This window comes from Anas acuta, chromosome 16, assembly GCF_963932015.1.
Source record: "Anas acuta chromosome 16, bAnaAcu1.1, whole genome shotgun sequence".
Lineage (NCBI taxonomy): Eukaryota > Metazoa > Chordata > Aves > Anseriformes > Anatidae > Anas > Anas acuta.
Window position 1 is genome coordinate 8487468 of NC_088994.1, and position 18761 is coordinate 8506228.

The 18761-nt window shown below is 39.2% G+C and overlaps 1 protein-coding gene across 2 annotated transcripts in view; it reads left to right on the plus strand.

Annotated features, from left to right (window-relative positions):
• Positions 1 to 18761, plus strand: part of PTPN1 (protein tyrosine phosphatase non-receptor type 1) — a 43884-nt gene that overhangs the window by 5655 nt on the left and 19468 nt on the right. The window contains exon 1 of one of the 2 annotated variants that reach the window (XM_068700918.1): positions 11868 to 11886. The exons of the other annotated variant lie outside the window; for it this stretch is intronic. The gene's annotated coding sequence lies outside the window, so the exon portion shown is untranslated. Of the gene's footprint in view, positions 1 to 11867; positions 11887 to 18761 lie in introns of those variants that run through there. 2 annotated transcript variants of the gene reach the window in all.

The window sequence follows — 18761 nt, forward strand, 5'->3', positions numbered from 1 at the left end:
TGAAGTAACTTTTTAGTATTTTTTTCTTCTTTTTTTTCAATACCTGCAAATTAGGTTAGCGCTGTGTGACAACAACTTCAGCTCCAGTAATGCTTCAGCAATTCAGAATCATATGTGGATTTTCTCCTGTGACCGTAGCCTTCCTTTGCAATTGTGTTCTCTTCGAAAGCAGAGGCCTATTGTCCAGCGTGGAGAAGGATCTGATCTGTGCAGAGTAGTTTTCAAAATGTGAGTTTAGTCAGAGGCTTAGTAGCGACCAGATGGATAAATATTTGAAAATTGAGTATTATGCCACAAGGCTAACAAGTTAAAAACCAAACAAACAAACACCACCTCACACCTATCCGGAGTGGATAATCAGAACCTTCCTGAGTGTAGATTTTTATATATTAAACCCTGCTTAATTCTGTTAGTTTCTGCAATACTGATTTTGAAAAAGGTTAATATAAATTCAGATCTAAGAGTAACATTAGAGGATCATGCCTATGGTTTTATATCATATTCACAGTGTTGATTTGAAGTGTTGTCAGTGTTCAGACGTTTTACTGAATTATGTAAATACAAAACTTTTTATTTTTTTTTTTATTAAGTATTAGGCTATGTTTGTGTGTGCACCTAAACGTGTGTGGTGCATCACTACCTGTCAGGGGAGGGCTTTTTCAATGCACTAAATGTGTGCATTTTTTCCTAAAAGAAACCAGTTTATGAAAATGAAATGTAGTAACAGATTCTCTGCGATGTTCAGAAGTAATAATATGAACTTGATCTAATCTGTAAGCTTTGATGTTTACAGCATTTAACCATTGAGATGGGTTTTTTTAGTCATTGGTCAACTTGTCTCATGTTGATTTGCACAAGAAACATTTTTTTGTTTATCTTTCTGGTGCCAGTAGACATGCCCTTGCTGGTTTGGCTGGGAGAGGCACTATGATACAGCATCAAAATGCCTTTGTGTGTTCACTTTGTAGATCATGTAGTACAAACGCCAATTCATTTTCTACCAAGGCTTGTGAATTTAGATGTGCTTTTTCTCTCACCCACGCAAAACACAGCTAAGATACAACAGCTTGCCTGTCATATTGTACCAAGAAAAAGTGATAAAAGTGATTCTTGGAAATTCATGTGATTCTGTTAATAGTGATAGCTGATCTACTTTCAAACTGGGTTTGTGCTTTCTACATTTAAGAGGAAAGTTCACAGGACAGCAATGAAAAATCTGATGTCCGTGGTCGGAAGGAAATTGAGCTAGCATAGTATAAGACTTTTGAGAAAAAAAAAATCTTTTCTGATTTCTAGTTCTGCAAGTTCTATTTCCATCTGCTTTCACCTTGCCCAACACTTTGTCCAAGAAAATGAACTGTTGAACACATTATTTCCATAAGTAATTGTCTTTTGCATTCATAAGTACTGTTAAAAGTAATGAGCTGGTTATCTAGGGCATCTGCCTGTGACAAGCACCATAAATACAGCCAGCTTACTTGAGAGGTCTGAGTTTTTAACCATTGTAGCTAAAGCCTGTTTGTATCTTTCAACTCAAAATACTAACATCAATACTCGGACAACTGTTATTTCTCTCAAATTGTGTGGTGTTTAGTGTTTTTCTTTTTTTTCTTTTTTTTTTTTTCTGATGGCTTTTGTTTTTAACTTCCACTCTCTTGTCTCCTGCCTGTCCTTGCTGGCATGATAAGCTACACTGTACTCACTGTACTTTTAAGCAGGAGAATTTCTTGGTATCACTGATACTGAATACATACCTTAGTTTCTGTTTTGTTAACCTCTGGTGTGAAAAAATATTTGGGCCGTCCTGCTTCCTAGTTGGACAAGTCTTTTGTGAAAGAAAGTGAGAGAAAAAAAAAATTCTTGTTGAACCCAGCATTAATCTCATTGAGGTACGTTTTGGATTTAATTAGGTAGTATTTTGATACCTGCATTAAAAACTTGTTTTGGAGGCCTGTTTATCATTTCTAGGGACCAAAACTGGATTTCTTCTTTGCATGTCGGACATTTTACTTCCTTCTGTGTTGGGATCCAGGCCTTGAAGTAGTAGTTAGTTTTTTCTTTTCACTGCAGCATACTCCAATGGAAAGAACAGCAAGAAACCTGCTGCATGCCTTTACTGTCTGTGCCTTTTCCCACCATCTGAAACTATAATCGTCTCAACCGTTGGTTGTTATAGATGCTGTGGTAACATGGTTAGAGGGATATAAAGACATCTTCAGCACTGACAGCAGACATCAATGACAAGAAAGATTGATTTCTCTCACCGGCTGTTAAGATATTGTTTAATCAGATTTGAATTGTGTGGTGCAACCTTCTTCCTGTACTTAGAAGAAGGTTAAAACAGTTTCTACATAAGTAGAAGTAGGAAATAAAGCAACAACAAAGCAAATTTTGTATTCTGCCTGTGTATGTAATTACATGAGAAATTCCTTGCTATTCCAGTGGACAGTGTGGAGCTGTGCGGGTCTGGCTGGAGGCAGAGTGGAAACTGAGCCCTCTGCTCAGCAAGCTTACAATACTTCTTGTGCTGAAGTAATGGCTTGTTGAAAAAGCTACCAGATAGTAGTATTTTGAACTTAAAGTAGCTGTTCTATTTGTGATCTTTCAGGTGCTTTTTCTTGTATCTCAAGTTCCCAGAATTTTATGTTTCTTCTGTGAAGTGCTTGATTCATCAAGTACTTGATGCTGTGAGCCGGTCTACAAAAGACACTCTGTTTCTCAGATTCTTTATATTTATTTGGAACAAGAACAAGTGGTCTACACATGAAGAGGAATGTTCTCATAACCTTCTTCCCTTGTGCACATTTGAATGCGAATTGCTTGTTTATATCATTGCTAATCCCACAGTAACAGGTTACAGTAGCATAAACAGTGTGACCTTTCAGTGTGATTGCAGGAAGTAAAATGTGAAATCTATTTAAAAAATGCATCTTTGACTAAGGAAGAGTATACTTCCTTCTTCTGACAGGAAAAATAAGCCATACTGGTTCAGATCTTGATTCCATTATACTACGTTGGGCCTGTTTTTTCCAATGTCTTCTTTACAGTCACTGCAGCTGCCTGAAGTAGGACTGAACCTCTGCTCTCCTTGTGTAAAATTGTGCGTCCCTGTTCTGGTTTGCGCAGGTCTGAATGGTTGTGGGATGTGGGCTGCTGGGGAGAACAGAACTGACATGAGCAGGAGGATTTAGTAAGAGGAACTTCTTTTGGAAAGAGGGAGAGGGTGGGTCATTGGAGCAAGAACTGGAAAAATACTACATAGCTTATTAAACAGCCAAAATACATATGCACACGTTCTAGAAATTTTTTTAATATTTCCAGAAATGAAAGAAAATTTGAGAGTTTTAACCAGCAAGAGAGGAAGGAGTGGACAGCTACCCAACTTTAGAAAATATTTTTGTGGATTATCTGTAACAGTTTAATTAAATTGGAAAGCAACAATTGTTACTTGTGTTCTTAAACTTCAGACGAAGCAGCGCTTTCACACTAAATTGCACTTGCCTGCCCGGAACTGTGCAATGCCCAGCAGTATCTGTGGTATGACGAGTGAGAATCTTGTTTCAACTTGTACAGTGTTTTCATTCCCAGTATTGATATCTTCTCAGAACTGGCCCAAAGTTTGCCATGACCTGAGCAGTTCAGCCCTTGTACTGTTTCAGAACTGGTAAATATCTGAAGGACGATACATGTTGTGAACCAGCAAACCCATCCTTTTATCCTTGTGCACTACATTAGCAGTGATTAAATCAGTAGTGTACTGAGAAATACAATATTGAGCTGGGGGGGGGGAGGGAATTTGCCAGTGAGCGATATGACATGGATGGCTCATCAATAATTTCCCTTTAGAGGGCAATTGCCTCAGTCGTTTGAAGTGAGGCTGGGAGCAGGCCGAGGCTCCAAGGCCTGAGGCGGTCACTTGTCCTTGCTGAAGACGGGCTGAGCAATAGGACGGTGTGTGGGGTGCACCACTGGGTTCCAGAGCTTGTTCTCTCTTCCCTCAAACTCGTCTTGTTTTCAGCAGAGATGAAAGATTGGAACAGGAGGTTGAAAATATGTAAAATCTTTACAGCTGCTAAGTTACTGGATTTATTAGCCGGCACGAGAACATTGGTGGAGAGGTCTAATCTTACAACAGGCTTTTTAAAGCTTGTCAAGAGCAGGCAGAGGAGAAAGATTTTATGGAGATTAACTTATAAATAAGAAATTAAGGACAAGTAAGACATAGTTTGTGTAAAGCTTAGCATTCAGAACCTCAGCTAGGAACCCAGTCCATCATGGTAAGCTTTACTTAATGGCATTATTGTACAGGCTACTTCTCTATGACTGACTGACAGCAGGAAATTCCTTATTATTTGTCTGCGAAGTTCTCTACCACATGAAGTGGAGCTGTAGGGTGGTAAAACTGTTAAGTACTTATTTTTTAAGAGTAGCTAAATTAGTTAATAGTGCTACCTGGTTAGGAGCAAGCACTCAGACATTATTATGTGGAAATAATAAACGTATATGTGAGATCTCGAATAGGAAGAAAGAAAACCAGCAAAAGACCTTTAGGGTTTCCTTATACTAAACTGTTCTCTAACAATGTCTTCCACATAAAAGTATGACTTCCTACAAAAGTCTGTCTTCGACTGGTTAGAGAAAAATAATCCAAGAGTCTTGTGAAAATGCTGTGCCCCCAGCACTGTTTATGTAATAGGAGGCACTTGTGTGTGACTCTAATCGTTAATAACCTTTATTTGTGGATCACTGCTCAGAAGCCTCTAGTGCAACAGTGTTTTGGTGGGGACTTGGGTAGAAAGGGATGTGAGGAGGTGAAGTTGTTGGTATTTTTTTAAGATTTTTGGAAGTTGCTTTTTTTTTTTTTTTTTCCATCTTCTCTCCTTTAAGCGTTCCAGGTGTGTGCTAAGACTGCAAAATGGGGTTGGAGGTAGCCACCAGAGGGTGAAGCACATCTAGTTGCTGGCTGGGGCCTGCAGGAAGCGCAGCCCGGTGGAGCCAGAGGTGTGGGGAGCGTGGGGGGACCGCAGGAGGTGAGGAGAGCTGTGCCTCCCGAGGGGGTGCTGATCACCGGGATGCTGCTTGGCCTTGCCAAATGAGCTGGTGTTCTCCCAGTGAATTATGTTAAACTCGCAGCATTAGCAGATGCATGAAGTGGCAAAATGTTGTTTATCTCGTCTGATCCATGCTAGTTACTTTCACTGACAAATCTGTTTCATTAGCATTGGGGAGGATGAAATAGGCCTTTGAAGGCCTAGCCTGGCTAGTTCTGCAGAGCCTTTCATGTACTGGAGTGCGGGGTGCTAATCCTTCCTGCATTAGGATGCCTGTGCAAGTTCTTCTTGATTGTGTGAGGTGCCTGTATAACACTGAGGCTTGTTTTTTAAGCTCTCAGTTGCTTTCACATGGGGAGAAGATGACCTGCACAGCTGAAGGGGAAAGCTCCCTCACACCTGCAGTGACGGTTAAAACAATCCTTAGTAACACCATTGGTTCTGTCGGTGTCTTAAAGGATTGCTTTGGAACTTGGAGAAATAATGAAGTATAGAATGAATTTTAGCATTAAAAGTATCGCTTGCTTTTGATTAGTGGAGGAGTTGTAACTTTTCACAGGAATTTCTCAAGCTTTTTGTCCACAGATTTTCTTATAAACTGTCTATTCTAGAGACACAGGTTTATTCACTTTCCCATGTGCAAATTATTCTAAGTAAAAACCAGTATTGATATGTACTGTGACTGAAGATTTAGTGTGTGTTTTGATTTGCATTTGAAGGGCAGCTGGTAAAGAAAAGTGCTCTGAAACCTAATTCAGACCTGAGTATCCTCTCCAAATGTGGCTTCACTAAATCTAACATCTCTGCTGTCAGCATTTAAGGGTTAAGTTTCTCTTCCAAAAAAAGTATTGATTTTTCTTTTTTCTTAGAACAGTTTACTACTCTGAAAATAGTTGTGTAAACATTGAGCTTTAAGTGCAACTTCTTTTAAACCTTGGTGTAGAACAGAGGTGCCCAGCCATTCTGTCCTGGAGCCATGTGAAGGCTGCACAGCCAGGTTTGTCCCTGTCATCGACCAACGTGCTTATGCATTTGGCACGTGACACATTCAGCCCTTACATGACGCAGCAGCCCTATAGTCAGGTAAATGAATGTGTAAACTTGTGTTCGTGGGGCAGGGGAGATGGCACCAGCATTTGACTTATTCCAAAAACTGTATTCAGTCTGTAGGTAGTGAGCTAGTTGTCTCAGGTTTAGAAAGCTGTAAGCTTTTTTTTTTTTTTTCCTAAGTAAAACTAGTTTAGCTGTTTTTGGGTTACCTAAACACGTATTAGACAGCTTGTGAGACAACAGGAGTATCCCAATTCTGCTTTATCTAACATCTGTTTTCAGCAGTACTGTTTGTTCTCAGCAGGTTTTTGTGTGCATTGCAGTAGCTTGGCAACCTGTAGGTTGCACCATTCAGTGATTTCAGTAGGCTTTTAATCATCACTGAAATTTTCCTTTCCAAATTTGAATATTATAAGGATAGTGAAGTGGGTATCTGTGATTATAATAGCAACAGAAATGTTAAGCAGATCTCATGAAATAAGCTGCTCATCTAGATTTGTCATCCAGTATATTTCTTCAAATTTCAGTTCAAAAGCCTTTCTTGAAATTGATTTAAGAAAGGGATACTTGTAACTTTTTTTTTTTTTTTTTTTTTTTTTCAAATGATTGTTAACCAGTTACAGTTACTTAAAGTACCCAAAAAGAGATCTGGGAATTGTATGCTGAAAGAGGTTAGGTACTAGAAGGCATGACTACTTGCTGGTTCTCATGTAGGAGCAAAGCTTGAGTTTGGCCTCTCTCTGCACGCAGAGGCATGAACATGCTTTGCACAATCCTGTTAATTGTACGTTCTCTTTAAACTTGAATTTCAGTATGTTAGAAATGGTACAAAGCTTTTGCTAATAGTATAAAGAGTATAGTTCCATTGCCTGTGTTCTCACTGATGTCCCTTAGAGTGAAGTGTTCATATGCCATGTGTTAGAACCTGCTGGGATTGTACCCTTATTTGTAGGGAAGAAACAATACAAGAGGGAAACCCACTTACATTATGGAGTTAGTACCTTTCATAGCATATGGTTCACCATTTTTAATGAACAACATTTATTGTTACTAAATAAATCCAGTAATTGCCCTCATACTTTTAAGTTAAAAATTGCATCTCAAGAAAGCCAGTAAAATAACGTATGATAAAAACATCTTCAAGGAAATGAAGTTTACCACTAAATAAGATGTAGATATCTTTAATAGGTAATGTGGAGTTCACAACTTCCTATTTAACAATTCCTGCCACTTCCTTTCTTGTTTGCTTTAGTACTTCCTCTACATACGAGCTCAAAACTTTGAGAATCTTGATGGAACTTCTAGAAAGTTGGAAATAAGGCTATTGCCTGTCCCATAGGATACTAAACACAAAAATAATACTGTTATGCTCTAAATGTTTGCCACATCATAGTCATGGTGAGACTTTATTCCCTTAACTTTTGTAAATATACAAGTAAGTGTTACTTAGCTTTTAGATTTTTGGTGGTTTTTTTGCTTTTTTTTTAAAAAAAGCATACAAGCATACTGGTCGCTATCTCTAAAACACAGAGGGCTCCCAGAAGAACTTTGTGACAGTTCTGGTGTACTTTCTTTGAGAGCTGTGTTTAAGTCTGTTTCATATTATTGCTGCTAAATAGATAGAGGAGCTACACTTTTGTGCTGATTACTGAAAGTAGAGTTCAGAGCTGTTTAAACAAGGAGTACACGTTCATAAGCAAGCAGCTATGAACTGGACCTTTTCCTTTCAAGACTCTTCCGAGTGTTCTAGATATAGAGGAGATTGCCTTTACCTTATCAAACAAGAATATATGCCTATATAAATGAAACGTAACAGAAAAAGTAGTGGTAAGTCTCTGAAGTCTGAATAATCTGTTGCTGTTGCATTTGATATGGTAACAGTATTGTGCTGTGAAGGCTAATTTGGTAGGTTTCTGAAAGGGAAATAACCTTTGGAACTCTTATAATATGCAAACTAATTAGAGGGTACAGTGAACACAGCTGTTTCTGCCAAGCTGACTAAGCTTGGAATTCAAATTACTATTTTTAGCCAGTTTATAATGTCTCTAGTTCTCAATGGTACCCTAGTTATTACCTTTAAAAATCATATTAATATGCGTTTATCCCACCAATAAATGATGTACAATCAACATTTATAGAGCAACTAGCCTGTTGCTTTTTAGCTCTGAACAAACAGTGTGAGTGTACAGACAAAAGATAACACTTCAGGTGGCATCTGGGCTGTGGTACACTGAAATCTTGTCTGTGACTTGCATGAGTTTGAACTGAAAGTTTCCTCAGAGGAAAAGACATGATCCCTGGAGTGAAGTAATTGTTGTTTTCTGTAAGTTGTTTACATAAAATCTCTCTAGCATACATATCCCCCCCTCCTCTTGCCCTCTGAGAAAGTTGCCTTTTTCCATTATACAAGAATTTCTTGCATGCTATTGTTTGCATTAAAAAATGTTTTTCTCTTGATCCTTAAGATACGATTGATGTACAGGTCCTATAAAAAAAAAGTTATAAATTCTGTTCAGAGATCTAAAAATCACTGCAGCTAACTGTACTTCTTCAGGCTATGAAACTTCAGTAAACCAAGAGTTTGGAAACCAATACTGGTATAGGTTACTTTGTGTAAAGTGCTTACCAGTCAGTGAGATGGTGTCAAGACTAACTTCAAAATTAAACTGCACCTAGTAGTTTGCTAATAAGCTTTATTTGGTACTTTCTGCAAAGATTATTAGATAAGCAAAAGCATTAATCAGGATACACATACAGTGAATAGTCTTACTTCGTGCATAAAATTTGTTGCATCCTTCTTTTTAGTCAGTCTAATTTTAATATAACATATGGCATGCTGGTGTCTAAAACTGCTTTAACTGACTGTACTTTGTGAAGGCATATATAACTAGTTTAACTTCAGATAAGGATTCAGGTTTTTTAAAGTTATTTCTTTTTTGCTTCTATTAACATCAATAGCTTTCCTACTGTATCTCTTCAAAATTATAGCAGATAAGATCTGAGTTTAGTTGATGTTGGATACAGAAAACGATGGTTGCGAATTAATCCTGTTTTCCTAAGCTTTATGTTTTTCACTTCTGTTTTTCATGATGGTAGGAGGCTTCCAGACCAGCTTAAATCAAGAAACTAAAAACTAGGCAACTCCAGAAAATAGTTCTGATTCCTAAATAAAAATCCTTTTGTTTCTGGTTTTGTCATCATGGAAAATAGGCCATTGACAATCAACCTAGATCTACTTCTGTGTTTCGAAAGACTTTCTCACCAAAAACGTGAAGGAAATGCATGATTTCCAGGCCCGGCTCCCATGGCGCTGAATGATGTCCGCTTCCAATGACAATTTGTTGCTGCAGTGCTAACGATGGGGGAGGGAAGCTAATCTAAAACTTTCTTCCCTTGCCTCTCGGGACCAGGGAAGACAAAAGCATTCCTCCAAGAGCCAAAAAAACTGCTCAGAGAAATATCCTCCCTTCTGAAGGGCGAAGTATATAGTTGTTCCAACACAGCTGTCAACCGACCAGCGTTACAGTGTAGTAGCTGGATTCCTAAAATGGTAGTGAGAAACATTGACTCCTAAGTTAGAAACCAAATGAGTTAGAGCATTGCAGATGAAAACTAATCTGCTTGGAGAACACAAGCAGCATCCATAATAGCAACCAAGAAGTATCTCCTGGCTGCCTTCAATGGGTGATTCCTTAACTGGTTTATTTGCACTGCTCCCGAGGGGAGGTGTGGCTGCAATAATGGCTATTTGGAAGAGATAAGGTGGATCAAAATCAGTACTCTAGCTGAAAGGTTTTTCTGTGTCTCCCTGAAACCCTTTAATGTTTTGCAGTCCAAGTTGACATAAATGTTTCTTTTGGAATGCAATGCCAGCAACAACAACAAACAACATGAGGGCATCCAAAGAACAATAGCAGTGATGTGAAAAATGTATGATATTTTCCTTTGTAAAAATAAAAGAAGGACTCTAAAAGGATATTTTTGTTGATTTAAGTCTTTAATGAACTTGCAAAGGATTGTGCGTGTGTGTATTCTTACACGCAGCCTACTTTGCCTTTGCATGCTAATTACGATGCTGTGCTAGCAGCATACCACATGAATGGGTGATGAGTCTTGGAGTACATGAGGTCTCCTGCTGTCCCTATTACTTGTGGCATTAACTGTGGTTTCTAGGAGTTATTGCCCCAAGTTAAGTTGTTGAATTTGTAAAGAAGTTGATAAGTAAATGTGAAAAGAACTCTAGAGCTTTTTTTAAAACTCATTTTTTTTTCTGTTTTCAGGCACCTCTAGTGCTGTAAGAGCTCTTTAGGATTAGTGTTTCTTCTCTCTGACAACAGTGCATTTTTGCTTTCGATCATAGTACCTTTATGTAGCCATCTCTGTTTCCACCTATCTTTTAATACTCATTTTGGCACCCACCAAAACTTCTGAAATCATCTTTTTTCTTATTTCCAAGCAGTATTTGTAAACTGTCTTTGGTCTTGATTGCTAGTATCTGGACCACCACTTTAATGTAGATACGGCACCAGTGAAGAGATAGAAAGGTATATTATTTTTCTTAGACCCTCTTCATCCATTTGCAAGAGAAGGTAGTGCTGCAGAACAAGCTGAAAACTCAGAAAGCCACGTGTCATATCCCATCCAGGGGATTGTTCTGATGCTGAATGTATGGATGTGAAGTCAAACTCTCTGAAAAGCAAAAGTTCTGTATTTCTTCTCTTTCCCACTAGGAGACTATTTAAGAAAACACGTTTTCTTTCTCTGGGCTGTTGGGTTTGCCTTCAGGATTAGAACTATAAAATACCTAAGAGCTTGGCAATTATTTTTTGTTACTTCTATTGGATAGACAAAAGATGCATTTGAGAGGCAGTGACTTTGTAGTAGATGGCAATCGTACCTACATCGCAAGTGTTGCTAGGCTCTTGTCTGTTTTGTAGACAGTTGTATGTCTTCTGATTTTTGTAGATCTGTCCCTTAAGTCAGTTTGATCACCTTGCTGTAAGCTAAAATCCCTCATGTTTCATGGATGCTACCTGATCAGTCTCAATTAAGGAGAAAAGGTAAAGCTAGTGAGTTAGCAAGGCAGTGTTCAGTTTATTTGTTGTTGGTATTTTGGGACTTGCTGTTTAAATCCTTGACTTTTCACAGACTTTTTCACTGGTGGAAAACCAGTGCTCCATGCTGGCAATTCCTGCACTCCAGTTTCAGAGCAAAGCTGCCTTTCCCTGGGGTAGGAAGCACGAGACATGTGTCATGCCAGTCGAAATGTCTGGGGAGTCCCACTGCTTTGGACGGCCTGATTTGCATTATGATTTCATGGATAATTCCGTAAATGCGTCAGGAAATCAGCTGTATGGGCCATGCTACTGAAGTGCACCATGGTGAAACTGCATCTTGTCCTTTCAAACCCGGAGCGATGGCTTGCTGAAAAGCTCTGCTTGTGCTGACTTTGTTTTTCTCTGGCAATTTCTGTGACCTGTTCTAGATGATAAGATTTGTATCTTGCGTATGATAGCTTAATTTGAAAGTGACTTTGACAAACTTAAGATGACTTGGGAATTATATAGCCTGTCCTTCTCTCAGTGACAGCTGTTGTTTTAAAAGGTCGTGTTAGTTCCTGAGGAATGTACGTGGCTGCAGCACAGGGAGCACGGGGCAGTCCCTGCCCATGGCAGGGGCGTTGGACTGGGTGATCCTTGAAGGTCCTTCCAACCCAGACAGTCCATCATGTCGTGACTTGACTAATCTCCTGTTAATGTGACCGATACTTCTAAAGCACAGCTTGGTAAGCTAGATGTGTTTAACTTGTCATCTACCTAAAGGATAAAAAATAGTGCTGTAGTTCTGCAACTGTGTACGTTCAAACTGCTGATAAGGTGAATACACAAATGTTGGCACATGTTGTTTGTTTGTTTGTTTAATCTAGCAGTTGGGATTTCGTTTTGTTTCTTTAAAATATTTGTCCTGAGCAAAATGACAGCAGTGTTTGTCTATTAAGCAGCTAAAGTGCTGTGCTGTTTGTTTGGCTTTTAGTCAACATACTTTCCAGGAAAAGGTGAAAGGACACAAATACCACAGACAAGTTTCGTTTGTAGTTCAGTGAACGTGAAGAATATGTTTTAATATAAAACAAAGTCTCTTTTTAATGACAACAAAACCAAAAAACGAACAAAACAAAAACAACAACTTAAACACGGCTTAGTAGGAAGGCTCAAACTTGAGCTCCTCAGATGTGCAGGGCTGCTTGCTTTCCAACCTGCTAAGTGTGCTATTACTCATCAAGACCACAGAGCACAATCTGTGTGTGGGTGCTCTGGGTACTTTAATAATTGTAGTACTTTGGTTATAGTTCACAAGATGATCTTGTTAATAGATGTAAATTGATTTAGGGAGTTTTAAACAGCGACAGTAGTTCAAATATTAGTTTAAACAACTGCCTGGAGTCTCTCCTTAGGCAGAAGTAATGTCCTTCTGTGTTGGTACAATACCTAGTATTGTACTAGGAGCCTTTCAAATTCCTTGTTAACAGTAGTAATAAAAATGCCAGATATTCTAAGGACTTAGTTGGCAGTGTGCCCACATGCCCAATTCTGATGTGTTCAGAATGAAAAGTCTTGGAGCAGACATATATTGGGATCAAAAAAGGGAGATACAGAACAAAAATCGGAAAGACCTGTGCAGCTTTCACCTGAGAAGGCGTCAAATCTGTTGCCACTTGGGTGGTAGTGGTGCTCCGGGGGGGCTGCCTGCAGTGCACTAGCTGGAGCCAAAATATTTCTCTGGAGTCATTCAGATGCCAGGCCAAGCTTAAATTCTGAAATGACAATTCAATTAAGGATCTGGGTATCATTTTCCTAAATGTGTGAATAAATCTTACGGTAAGTCTGAAATATGAGAGGAAGGCAGCAACTGTAGGTTCCTTAGGAAAGACGTGCTTTAAAAGCAGTTAGAAAAAAACCATCCCAGCAGCACGCAAACCCACAGGTAACCTGCTGATGTCTCTATCAAAATTAAGGAAGCAGTTTGTCAGAACAGAGAGGGAAAAGACGTCTTCAGACCTAGTAATGATTTTCATTGCTCGCTAAGGTTGCTGTACAGCTGACAGGAATTGGGAGTAAATTTTTGGCAAGTTTTTGTCCCTGCAGCAGAGCACATGCTATATACCAATAAAGATCAGATCACACGCACTTTGTGTGTAAAGGGCGAGGACGGTAAGTTAGAAAATGGAACTATGTGCTTGTGTTCATTTACAGGAACCTTCTTGTGCTTCAAATTTTTAAATGTACTTGTTTCAGTGTACTGAAATCAATTTACAGGAAGTGTGGCAGAACTGATTCACTTTCTGCATATTGATTTCTGCCTAAAGTAAAACTTCTGATATTAACAAAGCATGAGCGATATTTTAGATATCACTTGAAATGACTTAAAATAATAAAGCTTTTTTTTTTTTTCCTCTTAAAGTTTTTCTAAAGGTGAGATTTTAAATCTGAATAAGAATGATTCAGGGTAATTCCTGTAATGGTAATGAAGTTTACAACTGGTTTGTGCTTATAGAGAAGAAGAATTCTCGCTGCCTTCCTGTCTTTATTTCAGTAATTTTTCTAGTTCTTCTGAAGATAAATTAGCCGCTACCTGGTAGAGTAACCTGTTTTCAGGGCTCCAGGAATAAGCTATCCATATGTCTGCACAGTCGTGGAACATAAAGAACCACCTGATGATAGTTCCTGAAACAGTTAAAAACTGAAAGGGTAATACTTAAGTTTATTCCTTCCATCTTTTTTGAATCTATTCTGTTAAAATTTAGATATGAACAAGATGGGCTTTTTCTCCTGTCTCAGTTCTTTCTGTTTGCAATGGAAAATGCATTTTTTTTACTTAGTTTTGATTATGCAGTTATTAAATTTTTATCCTTTTAACAAAGGGCTTTTTTAGGATAAAACTAACAGTGTAAACCACATCAGCATGGTGTTGCCTTCCACTATCTTGTAGTAGGTTGTAGTAGGCGACTCTGGTTGCTGAGAGATGTAATGTCAGTTGGCTGCTGTTGGATAGCAATTAGGAAGCTTTAATCTTAGTTTTATTGTAGAATTTCACAAATTAAATTACAAATTTTACAAATTAAATTATTTCTATGTGTCAGATAGTAAATTTTGGAAATCCATACATGCATGCCGGCTGTTCCTGTTGGTATTGGCTGTGCAAAGGAGACTAACTGGCTTTCATCTGGTCTTCTATCTTTGTTCAAGCACAATCCTTGAAATTCTTTAAACAAAAGGTTATCCTATCTTAAACCTTTGAAGAGATGACATTTTCTGTACAGAACACTGAGCTTTATAAATTAATTGGGCTTTCTGGATTTGTACGTAAAGCTTTTCTAATTGGTGTATTGATCTGAGCTGCTTTCTGAGAACCATGTATGTGAATTTAAGTATTTCAAAGTTTAGCAAGTGTTTGAAAATAGTTGCATGATTTTGGGGGGGAGCTAGAGCAAAAATAAGGTTTCTTGATTTAAAAAAAAAAAAAAAAAGAGTGGCTAATCAGTGACTAATGACCATAAAAGTGAACAATGTGCTAGTGAACAATCAGTGAGCAAGGAATGATACTGACGTAGGTATCTTGAAAGTCACCATCTCTTTGTATACTTTGCAGAAAAGGGGATGCTCAAAAACAAGAGAGCCTTAAAGTTGTTTATCCATAAATTTTTTTTCTATTAAATAAGCTCATTTGTTCGAAGATTAACTGGTGCTAATACATGATGCAAGAATTTGGGGTCACGGTAAAGTCATGCATTTTTTCATGCTTTTAGCCCAGCTAGTACTGAGGCTGTTAACACTATGTAGTGTCTGAAAGATTGTAGAAGATTCTGAGTGAGTATAAATAAAAAGTAATTCCACAGTTCCTAGTTCATGAAGTCAGAGATCCCTTTGAGAAACTTTAAACTACCTGCAGTGGTTCCAAGGGCATCTCTCCTCCATTTGTTTCCAGTTTGCAACGTGTCATTTGCAGCTGGTCTAATATGCGGCATGTTGAAAGTGTGAGAAAGAAAGTGTGAGAAGAAGCTTTTCTCGTCTCTTCCTCACCTCTAATACTTTCAGTTTTTATGTTTTCTCTCCTTCCTCTCCACCCACCCTGAAGCCTACGAAGTCCACACACTTAGTCTTTACCTTGTTTTTTGTGGTAGGTGTTCTGTAAAAGCAATAATGCCATTAGGTGGCTTGTGAGATGTTGGGATGAAGTATTAGGTAACTAGGAAAGGAGGACTGTTTATAAGCACAGCTATCAGTTTACGAAGCCTGTAATTACACGTTTTAAACTCATACAGAATCCATACCGCAAACAAACTAAGGTCTGGATTTGCTACACAGCCTAAATTCCTTGAGGAGTTCTGTAGGTGTCCAGGCTGTTGGATGCACCAGTTTATTTGAGATGAGGTTAAACCAAAATTTGTTATCTGGAGACCTCTGTGTTTGGGTAAGTCAAGATTTGGATCTTGTCTCTTATTTTTCTTATAGGAGATGAGTAACTGACTTAGAACCTCCTGACACTTTAATAGGACTGTGGTTTATTTCCTGGCACTGACTTTGTTTGATGATAAAGATAGTAAAGCTTTGCTTCTTCAAAACAGCTGTCAAGAAAAGCCATTTCATCTTCTCAAAAGTCTCTGTCCTTCCAGTAATGTCTAAGATGCACTTCTGTAGCAGATTGAATGTCTGGGAGGAAAAATAGAGATGGACATGGAGAAGAAGGAAACTTCAGTTATTTTTTTATACTGACCCTCCGTTCAGTTGTTTCCTGTTTTGGCAGTGAGTACATGGCTACAAAACAGCAGAAGTAGAGTGTTCCTGCCAGCTACTCTGAACTTCTTCTGTTATGGGTCATAAATTTCAAGGACAAACTGTATTTTGAACTTACTGAAATTCGAGAAGCCTCATGTAATTCTTTAACCAAATATTAGAGTTTAGTACAATGCTTGGCACAAGCAACCCAATCTCTGCTGTAACCTTCAGAAAAAAATCAGAATTGAAAAATCAGCTTTTGCTCATTGCAGATAACAACCCTAAAGCAGTATGAGAAGCTCAACAACTGAGTTCTTCAGAATTGCAGCCATTTGTTCTACAGCAATGCTTTCCTTCTGACAACACACAAAATAAATACAGTACTGTTAAAATCGGAAAACGGTACAAGTTAGTACTTTCTCGCTTCTGGAAGTACGTATGCAAGTTTCAGGAACTGTTTGGGTTCAGGCATTCAATTGACCATTTAGTGTTCGGTTACCTACCACGAGGAGGTGGGTGCAGTGAAGTGCTGCAGGATTTACTTTCCTGATCCTTAAATTTCTACAGTTAGGCGCGTTGAAACTAGCCGGTGGTGAGAAGGAATCTGTGGTGAACATGGGCACAGAAGAAATTAGTACACTTTCCCAAGTGTTGATATGATTTAATAGCATGATCATGCCCAGTTTACATTCTCGGGGGGGGGTTATTTCCGTGCCTACAAGTAGCTGACTGCCGTGTCAGGAGCCCTGCTTACGCTGCATTGCTACAACCTGTTCCAGATTGCCCACATAGTGCTGAATTAGCAAGGGGCTTTCTAGGAAAACCATGTTGCAAGTGTGTGATTATATATATATAATTTTTTAACTCACGTAATAGTGTTGTTGAACTTTAAACAAGCCTGTCTCTTTCTCGCTCTCTCTTCATGTTACTTGGCTTCAGGAAGAAGCTTGGCATACCAGCCCACTGGCTTTTTTTTTGAGGCAGATTAATAGGCAAATCAATAGTGCTATCTTCTTCTTGAAAGCAAAACTGAGAGACTAGATACATTTTTTTTTAAAGGATATTAAATTCTACATTTATTTCACTAAACTGGCTGAAATTCTGCAGCTTGTTATGTGATTGTCTGGTCTTTATGTGGTCTTTAGATGCACATTGATGACCTTCGTGTTACCTAGAAATTATATCCCTGTTCTTGTCCCTATCCAAATGTCCTGATACAAAGGGATAAGCAGCTCAGTTTTACTTGTCAAACTGGCTTACATGCAGTGTTGATCTACATACACTTCATGTCCTCACAAGGAAGGACTCAGTTCTCTGCTTCTCAGTGAGTAAATTTGCTCCCTCACACACTAAAGATGTTTTCCCATTTGTGTAAAGTAGCTGTTCATTGTGGATCCTCCAGTAGTACCTGTTGTTCCTGTGGACTTCTGTACAGGTCTTTGCCACATCATACAATTGTAGTAAGGTTTTCTATTCTGAAATCAGCCCTTAATGACATCCTAGAAAACAGCAGCTTTCACTTTATTTTTTTTTAAAACCTTCTTACCTTTTATAGCAGTCATTTTTTTTCAATGCTAGCTTTAAGAGGAAACTTCTTTTTCTTAAGCTCTTAAGCTAAAATTGCTTTTTTATTTAAGTGTTTATATACTTGTTGTGAATTGCTTTCCTTAGTGTGACTGGCTCAGCAGATATATTACCGGGTGCCTTTGTAGCTCGTGATAAGATCTTGGCAATTGCTGTTTCCCGTAGGAACAGAACTGTTAAAATGGCAGTATATCATTATAGCCTAGTCTGAGCTACTGCAGAATTTATGGGGCAATAAAATAGCGCCATCGGGCTGAGGCCTGCTGCAGAGTTTCCGGGGAGCCTTGCGCTGAATCCGAAGGCCCTTCAGGCCTGCACATCGCAGCTGCTCCCCTGGAAATACCAACGTGAAAATCGGTGAAAATTGCAGTGCTTGAATGACTGATGTCATGAATGTCTCTTGGTGTGGTCTTACCTAATGCTTTCTGGAAGATTTTGAGGTGGATCTGCTCTTTTTATAACCTCCTGTTGGTGTCTGAAGAAGAGGAGGAAAGCGTGGTCAAGCATTGGGGTTGTGCTCCAGTTCACACGTGGCAAATCCAGCACGGGGCAGAGTAGTGGCAGCAAGGACAAGCAGAAAGATGGCAGAAAATGCTTATGCGTTGGGGGGAATTGGCAGACCTGGGACTCTGGCTGTTTTGGGGTTAACAGGCTGAAATGAGGGGAAGTTTTTGAAGGTTGGGAGGAACAGAAAGAAAGGGCTGCGGAGGGAATTCCTAAGAGGAGGTTTCAGAAGGGAGGCTGGGGCAGGCCTTCTGGCCACCATGAGCACCCCATCCTGCTGAAGGTGTCTGGGACACGAGGACACCATCACCACACTGAGACCTTGTGTCTGAGCAGCTCGGTCACCCGTCCTTGTGTTGTGCCCGGGCTTTGTGGCAGGCAGTGGGATGCTGTCAGGCCTCGTGGGGCCCATCGTGCAGCTGCGAGCAACCATCTCCCGAAGAGCACTGGAGAACTTCTTGCCCCGGTCACTGCTACAAACAACCAGCAATGAGAACTTTCCGTTTGAAAACCAGCGCCTCGGCAAGCTTCCTCTTTCCACCCTGCGATGTTTAGGGGTATTTGCACTGGGTCCGGGACTCACAACCAGGAGCTGAGTGGCAGAGGATGACTCATGCTCAAAACCAGAGGCATTTGACTTTGGAAAACTGACTTCAGTTCTAGCCCTTCCTCTTTATCAAGTGTTGTGTTGCACGACCTTTTAACTGAAATGTCGAGCTTCCTTTTTAAATGGCAGGATCTCTGCAGTGTGACTGTGATTCAAGAAGGCGATAAGTAACCTTATCAATCCCTGTGT